The sequence below is a fragment of the Leucopleurus acutus genome (assembly GCF_964270905.1).
Source record: "Leucopleurus acutus genome assembly, chromosome: X".
Taxonomy (NCBI): domain Eukaryota; kingdom Metazoa; phylum Chordata; class Mammalia; order Artiodactyla; family Delphinidae; genus Leucopleurus; species Leucopleurus acutus.
The window spans coordinates 23,412,930-23,424,677 of NC_139148.1; the positions used below are offsets into that span (position 1 = coordinate 23,412,930).

Consider the following 11,748-nt stretch of genomic DNA (forward strand, 5'->3'; position numbering starts at 1 on the left):
AAAGACCCCGAATAGCCAAAGCAATCTTGAGAACAAAAGAAGGAACTGGAGGAATCAGGCTCCCTGACTTCAGACTATACTACAAAGCTACAGTTATCAAGACGGTATGGTACTGGCACAAAAACAGAAAGATAGATCAATGGAACAGGATAGAAAGCCCAGAGATAAACCCATGCACATATGGACACCTTATCTTTGATAAAGGTGGCAGTAATGTACAATGGAGAAAGGACAGCCTCTTCAATAAGTGGTGCTGGGAAAACTGGACAGGTACATGTAAAAGTATGAGATTAGATCACTCCCTAACACCATACACAAAAATAAGCTCAAAATGGATTAAAGACCTAAATGTAAGGCCACACACTATCAACCTCTTACAGGAAAACATAGGCAGAACACTCTATGACATAAATCACAGCAAGATCCTTTCTGACCCACCTCCTAGAGTAATGGAAATAAAAACAAAAATAAACAAATGGGACCTAATGAAACTTCAAAGCTTTTGCACAGCAAAGGAAACCATAAACAGGACCAAAAGACAACCCTCTGAATGGGAGAAAATATTTGCAAATGAAGCAACCGACAAAGGATTAATCTCCAAAATTTACAAGCAGCTCATGGAGCTCAATAACAAGAAAACAAACAACCCAATCCAAAAATGGGCAGAAGACCTAAATAGACATTTCTCCAAAGAAGATATACAGACTGCCAACAAACACATGAAAGAATGCTCAACATCATTAATCATTAGAGAAATGCAAATCAAAACTACAATGAGATATCATCTCACACCCGTCAGAATGGCCATCATCAAAAACTCTAGAAACAATAAATGCTGGAGAGGGTGTGGAGAAAAGGGAACACTCTTGCACTGCTGGTGGGAATGTGAATTGGTTCAGCCACTATGGAGAACAGTATGGAGGTTCCTTAAAAAACTACAAATAGAACTACCATATGACCCAGCAATCCCACTACTGGGCATATACCCTGAGAAAACCAAAATTCAAAAAGAGTAATGTACCAAAATGTTCATTGCAGCTCTATTTACAATAGCCCGGAGATGGAAACAACCTAAGTGCCCATCATCGGATGAATGGATAAAGAAGATGTGGCACATATATACAATGGAATATTACTCAGCCATAAAAAGAAACGAAATTGAGCTATTTGTAATGAGGTGGATAGACCTAGAGTCTGTCATACAGAGTGAAGTAAGTCAGAAAGAAAAAGACAAATACCGTATGCTAACACATATATATGGAATTTAAGAAAAAAAAATGTCATGAAGAACCTAGGGGTAAAGCAGGAATAAAGACGCACACCTCCTAGAGAACGGACTTGAGGTTATGGGGAGGGGGAAGGGTGAGCTGTGACAGGGCGAGAGAGAGTCATGGGCATATACACACTAACAAACGTAGTAAGGTAGATAGCTAGTGGGAAGCAGCCGCATGGCACAGGGATATTGGCTCGGTGCTTTGTGACAGCCTGGAGGGGTGGCATAGGGAGGGTGGGAGGGAGGGAGACGCAACAGGGAAGACATATGGGAACATATGTTTATGTATGACTGATTCACTTTGTTATAAAGCAGAAACTAACACACCATTGTAAAGCAATTATACCCCAATAAAGATGTTAAAAAAAAAATAATAATAATAAAATAATTCTAACTCTTCCATCCCAAAAAAAAAAAAAAAACAATTGCTTATGTGAAACAAAACTACTCATGGAACTCAAACTAGACATGATATCCCCAATGTTGGTTCAGATTCTGGGAGAAGCAGACACTAAGACAGGATTAAATAAGGCAGAGATTTATTGGGAGAAATGGCTATGGAAAGGGGGGAGGGTACTGAAAGAAGTTTAGCAGACCACTATGCAATTTGGACACCTGTGGAAGACAGATGGAAGGAAGGTTGGGTAGGAAAAGTCTTAGACTGCAGTACAGTTTTAAGAAAGTTTCAGTATGGTTGATGGGGAGTCCTTGAGCCAAAGTTGCTCCTTAGAGAAGTCCTATACCTTGCAGGAATCATTGGCTAGAAGCAACCTGTGGGAAGTGCTGTGATGGATTCAGAGCTCAACGGCCGAGGCTATTGATCAATTATGTCCCACAGTAGGAGATTTGTGAGCAACATTTTCATGGCTGCCATACCCCCACCCTCATTTCTATGAGTTTGAAAAGGTGATGACCACTAAATGTAAATGATTTACTTGAACCAAGTCTGAAACTTTATGTACCTTGGAAACTGATACTTCCCAATTATTTTAACCTTTATGACCAGCTGGATTTGCCCTTACTCAAATTATACTGGCAATGAGTTTTGTAAGTCCTGAAATATGAGAATCCATGCCCCATGGAACTGGCATTCTAGTGAAGGTTATATACATGTCAGCAATGAAATATAATACAAGGTGAAAGGAAATGCATGTTTAATAAAGGTATAAACAATGTATTGTGGAGGGGCAGGGAGGAATGGGAGGTTTCACAAAGTTGGTATTTCATAAGGGACTTCACAGATGAGTAGTGTTCCAAAGCAGATTAACTGAAAGTAACTCAACTAATATGCATTTATTGTTTGAAGTAATAAGAACTAATGAGTTAATGTAGATCTGTAGTTCTCAAGCTTTAGTGCACATCAGAATCATCTGGAGGGCTGGTTAAAACACAGATTACTGAATCTACCCCCACCCACAGGGTTTCTGAATCAGTAGGTCTGGGAATAGAGCCTGAGAATTTGTATTTCTAACAAGTTCCCAGGTGCTGCTGACATTGTTGCTCTGGGCAGCACACTTGGAGAACCAAGCAAGTAATACAAGAATAGTGGTGTTTTAGAATATAAGTTAATGAGTATGAGAAATACTCATATGCGTAATGAGTAGGCACTCTCATACTTCTCTCCCTTTAATTAACCTGGAACATGTTATCCATCACTGGATTATTATCAAGAGCACAGGAGCTTTGGAACTGAGCAAGCCTGGGTTCAAGATAGGAATTCTTGGGCTTTGATTTTTTTGCTTGATTGTTTTTTGTGCTTTTGGATTCATTACCTCCCATACCCCCAACCACTGGCAATCACCCATCAGTTTCTGTCCCTAGAGTTTTACCTTTCCCAGAATGTTACACAAATGGATGAATATAGTGTGTAGATTTTGGGGTCTGGTTTCTTTCACTTGCCAACATGCATTTGACATTTTTCCATGTTCTTACAGATATCAGTATTTCATTCATTTGTATTGCTGAGTAGTATCCCATTGTATGCACACACCACACTGTCTATCCATTCATCAGCTGAAGGACATTTTCATCATTTCCAAATTTTGGCGTTATGAGTAAAGCTTCTGGAAATATAATCATTTCACTTAGGTAAATATCTAAGAGTGAAGTTTCTATGTCATGTGGCAAGTGTATGTTTAACTTTATAAGAAACTGCCAAACTGTTTTTCAACATGGCTGTACCATTTTGCATTTCCACAGTGATACATGAGAATTCCAGTTTCTCCACATGTTTGCCAGTATTTAATATTGTCAGTTTATTATTATTTTAAAATTTAAGCCACTCAAATAAGTATATGGTGGTATTTTGTTGTCGCTTTAAGCTTCCCTAATGATTAATGATGTTAGTATCTATTCATGTGCATATTCGCAATCCATATACTCTCTTTGGTGAAATTTTGCTTTGGTGTTTCTAGTATAGATAACTTATAACACTCTACTCTCAAGTAATATATCACTTCACCTGTAGTAGAAGAACCTTTAAATAGTACAATTTATTTACTTTCTCCTGGTCCCTGTGTTATTGTCATACAGTTTATTTTTACATCTGTTGTAAATACCACAATACATTGTTATTATTTTTTATTTAAGCATTCAATTATCTTTTAGTGTAATTTAGAACATAAGAAAACACCATTTTGTATTTACTCACATATTCCCGAATTCTGGTGTTATTTGGTCTTTTGTACAGATGCAGATTTTTATGTGGTATCATTTCCTTTTACCCAAAGATCTCCCTTTAAAATTGTATGTCTGGCCAGCCCCTACCCCAGCAGACTGGATGCAGTCAGCCTGCCCCTACTTCACTGTGACCAAAATGCTGTGATTAAAAATGCTGTTATGTCAGAGAAAATGCAACAGGACTTGGTGGACTGTGCTACTCAGGCATTGGAGAAATATAGAGACGGATATAGCAGCCTATATTAAGAAGGAGTTTGAAAAGAAGCACAATCCCACCTGGCACTGAATCGTGGGGAAGAACTTCAGTAATTACATGACACATTAAACCAAATACCTCATCTACTTGTACCTGGGCCAAGTGGTCATTCTTCTGTTCAAATCTGGTTAAAAGCACAGACTGTCCCACACACCCAGTGATACATCCGAAAACAAGGACTACAGCCTAAATTCCAAACACCGGACTTAAATCTTCAGCCTTGCCTAAGGCAACACCTCGATCTTTGAACATTTTTTGTGTTGTTTTATACAAGGCATTCTCTGTACTAATTTGTTGTGGTTCTAAAACAATTAGTAAAACAACTTACATTTGTATATATGTTCTATTCCTTAACTCTCTGCCACGTATTTTCCCTCCTCATAGTCTATTCCTTTCAAAAAAAAATAGATACATCTGTTAGAGAAATGTGTGTTTTAAAATAAATAAATACAAATAAAATTGCATGTTGGCTAGTGATGATTTTGCTTTTTGTATGTCTGAATAAATATTTCACTTTTATTACTGAAATATATTTTTACTGGCTATATCATTCAAGGTTGATGTTATTTTCTTTCAGTACTTTAAAGATACTGTTCCACTGTCTCCTGATTCATACTGTTTCCAAAACAATAGTCTGCTATAATTCTTATATTTGTTTCTTTCTGCAAAATGTGTTCCCCCCTCTTTGTCACTGGTTTTAAGCAATTTGATTATGATGAGTCTTGGTGAAGTTTTCTTCATTTTTTTTCCTTGGGGTTTGATCCTTTTAAACTTGCTTTTGAGCTTTGTTAAGCAGGACCAGAGAAGCCTTTGGTCTAGGTCTCATCTTGCCCCTTAAGTGAGCCAATATCCTTCTGAATAGTCTACCTGATACCTCGCATATTATAATTTTTCGACTCAGGCTGGTGAGAACACCAATAATTTCTGTTCCACTTAAGCCTGGAGATTTTTCTGCCTGCTTCTTTCAGGTTATTCGTCCCTTGGCTTCAGGTAGCTTCCTCATGTGAATGTTCTGATACTCAGATGAAGACTCAGTGGAGGGGGGGGTTGGTGCTTCTGCAGATCTTCAGAGCTTTCTCACTGCAACTCTCTCTTCTCCTTTACTCTGCCCTGTGAACTCCTTACCCTGATGTTCCCAAATTCCCAAGTCCATCTCTTCAACTCAGGTACACTGCTGGGCTCACCCTGACTTTCACCACCCTGTGTTCTGGTCTGAAAACTCTCTCTAGGTATTACACTGAGTGATCATAGGACTCACTTCATTTGTTTCCTTTCTTTCAGAGATCATTGCTCTACACGTGATGAGAAATATATTTCCCATTTCAAACAATGGGAAATCAGCTCCAACTTAGCATTTCTGCTTAGAACTTTTCATTTCAGGAATGTATTACTGATATTAAGTGGGAGATATCTGTATTATGTACTAGAAGAAAGGGCTATAAGGATCCAGAGCCTTATTAAGGCAAGAGATCTAGGCATTATTAACAATTGTGCTGCTAGCTCTCATCACGAATTTTGTGGGAAATTGTACTCTTTCCCCTTTTTTTCAAAACAATTATTTTAAAGGTATTTTTAAGTTTGTTGTTGTTTGTGTGTTTTTAAAAGGGCTATTCTTTGTTTTCTCTTTTGCTTTGAGGAAAAGGTCAAGGTAATCTGAGCTGGTGCTGGAGAGACGAGAAACCAAGAGAAACTGGAAAGAATCCAAGTAACTTTTGGTAAATGTTAGCAATTTTGTAAAAATACATATAATATTAGTGCTTACATATACATATAATATAGCTACAATTTTAAAGCTACTAAATTAATAAATTGAGAAGAGTATGACATGATGTTCTATGTTATTTTTCTGGAAGCAATAAGATGACAGTAATTAAAATACTTTTCATGACTGTATTACTTTCCATGAGGTTATTCCTTACTTTCCCTATTAAACTGTGAGTGCACATTGAGTTACTGGTGTTTAACTTTTGTGTCTCACGCAACACCTAATATATGAAGCACTCAATATTTTTTTATTTGGCTGAATGACTGATTTGACTATGAATAAACTGATTAGGAAACCTCTAGCTCCTCAATGACCAACTGACCGATTTAGTGTTCCAAAAGTTCTTCTTTCCCTAAAAGGATTATATTTTCCTGAGTTTTTAATTCCAGAAAAACATTTCAACTCCCATTCTTAAGTCTTTGTACTTAATAACGTTGTCTCTGTCCGGAGCACTCATACAACCCCTGTCCATCTGCTAAGATACCTCACTACTTTTCTACCTGATACCTGATCAGTGTATCCTCCTCTGAGAAACCTTCACTATATCTAAAATATCACTGATCACATGCTGACCCAAGAATCTGCTTTTCTTTGAGAGCTACCTGGGAATATGATATGTTTTTATATATATGTGTCTGTATAGTATATACCTTATATTTGTGAGATGTACACATACACACACACATTTAATTTGTCATTTGTTTCTCCCACTAGAATGTAAGCTCCTTGACAGTAGCAACAGTTTTTGATGACCACTTTATCCCCAGGGTACAGAAGAGTGAGACACAGAGGAGACATTCAGTTAATATTTGTCAAGTGAATGAATAGATGAGGTAAGAAGTGGATGATACACTTCGTTACCAGAAGCTTCATCATCAATTCTTTTAGTAATACAGGACACATCTGCTTTCAGTGATAAGGCAGGCTAACTCCTCTGAAAAACTGCCTGTTACAAATCACCTAGATACGCTGGATAAACATGACCAACCGGTATTTAATTATACAGCTGAGCTTTCAGGAAGCTAAGGGAAATCATCAGGAGCCATACAGAAATGAAGAGGAAGCTACGAATCAAATGATATAATGAAGCTGAAACTACGCTCTTTGTATTTGGGAAATTCTGTGCCTTTCTCAGTATCCAAGACACTTGCACCTCCATAGCTGGTTGAAGGAGAGGGAAACAAGTCCTTTGCTCGTAGCAAGAAGTGGAACAGGGAACAGGCAAAGGTGGAACAAGAAAAACCCCAGGCCAAGCCAAGATCTTCACCTTCAGTGAAAGTATGAATTAGACAAAAAAAAAACCCAACCTCCTGTCAAGGGCCAATGACAAGTAAAATTACCTATCTAGGTTTGGGTTCTGGGAAGGAAATTTTAAAATGGTTTCACTGAGATTTCACAACTTCATTCCTGCTCTAGCTTATGATATGAGTTCCTATTTTTGCTACCACATAGTCTGTAAAACTTCATGCCACAAAATTAAAGACATTCTAAGTTGGTAGTAATTTGGGCCACCTCACACAGGTAAAATGCATTGCCTTTCTGGAAGAAGTTAACCTCAAAAAAGGACTCACCAGCTATCCTTACATAAAATTCGTTGAATTGAAGCTCCGAATAAGCAAAAGTGAGGAGGGAAGAAAAGGACAGATTTTGATGACCAAGAAATTGAGATATTAAAATTATCAGATAAAGATAATAAGTATGTGTAAGATGTTTAAAGAAATAAAAATGAGAACTTTCTGAAGATGATTATCACATTTGGGAAAAACAACATAAAAATATATAAAATAATATTCTATATTGTTTAGGGCTATATAAATGTGGGAATAAGAAAATGAAAAACATTATTATAAGCACTAAATTCAGGATAATGATGCCTCTGCAAAGCAATAGAGTCAGGAAGAAGACAGAGTCATGTAATCTCAGATAATATCTTGACATGGCATAAACTGTATTTTAGAAGAACCGATTTCAAAGGCCAGTAGTAGTATTTCCCAGTTAATCAGGTATAATTTTAAAACTTATCTGTGATACACTTTTAGAATTGCATTCAGTTATTAGGATATTTAGATCATGGACAAAAATACACAAACTTTTCTAAAACAGGAGTTTAGAATTGCCCAATGATTGTAGTTATCTTATAATTTTTACAAATTCCTTCTCAGTTGATTGGACACAGTACTGTTGTTATGGGTCTTGGGTATTCAAGACAGTTACCATATCCTTTCCCACAGCCCCATCCTCACACACACCTGCATTTTAGGATCATTAATGATATACAGGTAGAAAAATGTGGACAAAGCACAAATGAGTGGTATAATAATGATCCTAGGTAAGATTTATGTTAACCTAGAATTGGTCAGGATCTGCAAATTAAAATGTTTCTATTAGAGCTACTTTAATATTTCATGCATATTTGACTTGAAGATAGAATAAAAATAAGATTTACTGGGTGGCAGATGGGTTAGTATATCAGCTCATATGGGAACCAAGGCTCTCAAACACGGCTATACATTAACATCATTTGGCAAAGTTTAAAACGTACTGATACCCGGGCCTCAGCCCCAGAGAATCTGACTGGATTGGTTTAGGGTAGAGTCTAGGCAATGATATTTGTTAAAAATTTCCCATATGACTGTAATGTGCAACCAGTAATTGAGGCCCACTTTCTTTGAGCAAAATGGCATGGACATGGCAAGTGTGTCTCCCTGAAACCCTGAGAATGAAATTGCAGTTTCAGGATCAATTTAGCACTCTGAGTGGTCACTGTCAACTTCTGTGATTAGCCTGGAAATGGTTTGAAACCTATCTGTTACCCCTGCCTGAGAACTGCAGGAATGCTTTTAGATTGAGGTAAGAAAATTAGGAATATTGGAAGATTCTTATCCCTATATATTCAGGTATCTAGAATCACCATAAATATTTTCCTGATACAAATAACGTGAATATTAGGACTAAAAGTAGACATTTTAATATCAGATAGTTATTTTAATTTCAGAAATTCTAGAAGTATGGTGTTCTAAGAACCTAATTTTGACAGTAGTGTTGGATACTTTTTAAAAAATTAAAATGTCTATTAGCTCCTATTTTTTTCTTTTCTCCTATTTCCAAGCCCCTTCATAATCCTTTACCAAATGCTTTGCTCTTTAATGTCTAATATTTTTTAACAGTTAGATGAAGTTTATAAAATGCCCTGTTCTAATACTAGTTTCTGAGAGTGAATTCCCAAATTAAATTCCTGTCCATAATAAAAATAACTTTATGTATTGATTATGATGTGACAGACATAACCACTGAATATGTATTATCCCATTTAATCTTTATGATATTATAATTATTTGCCTTTACAAATAAGAAAAAATAGACTCAGACTAAATAACTTACATGAGATCACACAGCACGACTCTGAATCTCCTGAGTCTAACCATTTTGATATATGAACACTTTTAAGTTGGTTTTGCAATCTAGCTATGTAATGTAAGCATAGATTCATTGATTCACTAATTACCTAATTACTACAATTCATTTCATTAATTCTCTCAATAATATTTATTGAGTGCCTACTATATGCTAGGCACTTATTGAGCTCTGGATATACGGTTGTGAACAAAAGAGATGAAGTCCCTGCTCTCATGGACCTGTAGAAACTGAAGTTTCAAGGCAAAGAAACTTGATTAGATGTGTCCAGTCATGTCCAAATGAATCAAAAAGAGAAACAGGTATTAGCTTCTAAGATCCACCAATTAGTTGCTAGGCCATTTTGTCAATTTCAACAACCTGAGAGCATTGCATTATTCCACCACTCAGTCATGCATCAGCAGGGATGAGGACAGAATATGTAGTTATATGAAATAATGAGGACCTGGCATACTATAATTATTTCAGAGTAAAGTGATTCAAAAAATAGAACCATTGAAACCTTGGGTAAAAGAAACAAAATCAAGGAGAAAAATCTCATCCGATTTAAAGGTTAAAAGAAAACACAGGGACAAAAGATTTTCAAATTGCTTACAACTTTTTTTAGAACTTAGTTTTGTTCATCTAAATTGATCGAAGTTACTCTGAAGTGACAATGATATAAATTGTATACATATCTCTAATGTCAGAAAACAGAGACACAACTAAGCTGGCATGCAGACTGAGCATATGGTTAACTTACGGTGTAAAATTTTTCTAGATGACCATAATCTGAAGAATTCTAAACAGATAGGCTTTAATTTTAGATTATTTGGGAGAGAAGCTAATCATTTAGAAATAATTTTGTTGCAAATATGCATTTCTCTAGTTTTAAGAACAATAACAAAAAACACATTCATATAATAGTTGCCAAGATAACTGAATCCTTTGTCTACTTCAATATGGCAATTCCTATTGGCTCATTTTGTTGTAAAATATTTTGTAAGTCATGGAAGCAAATCCAGGAAGAAGGCAAGAAATAATAACACAAAATGTATCACCTTGATTCATATATTTATAAACACTCCTCCTAGGGGAAATACATTGCTGTAATAAAATACTTTGAAAGACATTCCATCTGCAATAGGAATAATTCATGAATACAGTTACACACTTAGGTGGGAAAGACTGTGACATATACTGTAATCTTATATTTTTCTCATCAAATGAAGATCTAAATATTTATGAATGAGGATTTTTTCAGCATCTGCTAGTAAATGTTCACCCTAATACATTTTTATTCCTCAAAATTTGAAGAAAAATATTTTAAAAATCTTAGGTAACATTTCTGCAGAGTGAGATCAATTCATTGATACATTAGTCTACAAAGCAAAGTAATCATGCATTATTCAAAGAATTCAGCCAAATTCTAAGAGACTTATGTCTCCTCTGTGTTTACATATAAATAACATGATTTATTTTTTAGAGTAATCTGGAAATAAAATTTAAAAGGGTCAATCTTCATTTTAGTAGCTGGAAAGCAGTAATTTCCAGATATTCATTTGTTCCTAGAAGAATGTATTGATTACATATTTCGACCCAAACACAGACTGACAATGTGATGAGCACAAAAATGTTGAGGCATTGTCCCCATCTCCAAAAAAATTTTACTGAATAAAACAGATATAGATAAAAAATACAACTGTGCAAAATGCTACATGAAGAAATTATCTAAATTGTATGGCATATTATATAATTATATTGTACATATAATTATATATAAATATATAATTAATATTATACAAAAGAAGTTTAACTAGAATTAACAAACACAAATAATCTTAACATCTTATAAAAACAATCCTAATAAAATATTTCGTAGTGAAAAAAGCAATTTTTAACATTTAAACATCTAATTAATATTCTGGTTAAGCTATTTGATAGCTATGTTTTTAAGTTAATGCTCATAATACAAATACATACGGTGCTTACATTTGTCAGATTCTTCAGGAATAACAATTCCCTAACCTTCATCCTAGACAAAACTAGCCTTTATACACTCATATCCACCATTGATTTTTTGCTTACAACTAGAAACACTTTTCTCTGAAGCAGCCAGAAATGAGTCACTGGTCAGTTAATCAAAAAAGTACAATACGGAAGAAATAACAACAATAACAACCAACAAATAAATAAAACTAAATATATGTATATTTATAGGTATATGTGTATCTATATATGTATATATACTTTAAAATGTTCATTTAATATAAATATCAATATATTTTAATTTACAACTCTTCATTTTAACTTAAAATTAAGTGGTAAATTTTATTTATCACTTTTTTTATGTAGTGCCAAGACTTTGATTTTGTGAATGTA

At 35.1% G+C, this 11,748-nt stretch overlaps 1 pseudogene across 1 annotated transcript; it reads left to right on the forward strand.

Annotated features, from left to right (window-relative positions):
• The first annotated feature begins 3,323 nt into the window (after positions 1–3,323).
• Positions 3,324–4,340, forward strand: LOC309978527 (dynein light chain 1, cytoplasmic-like; annotated as a pseudogene). The gene is made up of 2 exons: positions 3,324–3,361; positions 4,003–4,340. The product of its transcript is annotated as a dynein light chain 1, cytoplasmic-like (transcript).
• Positions 4,341–11,748: the final 7,408 nt, after the last annotated feature.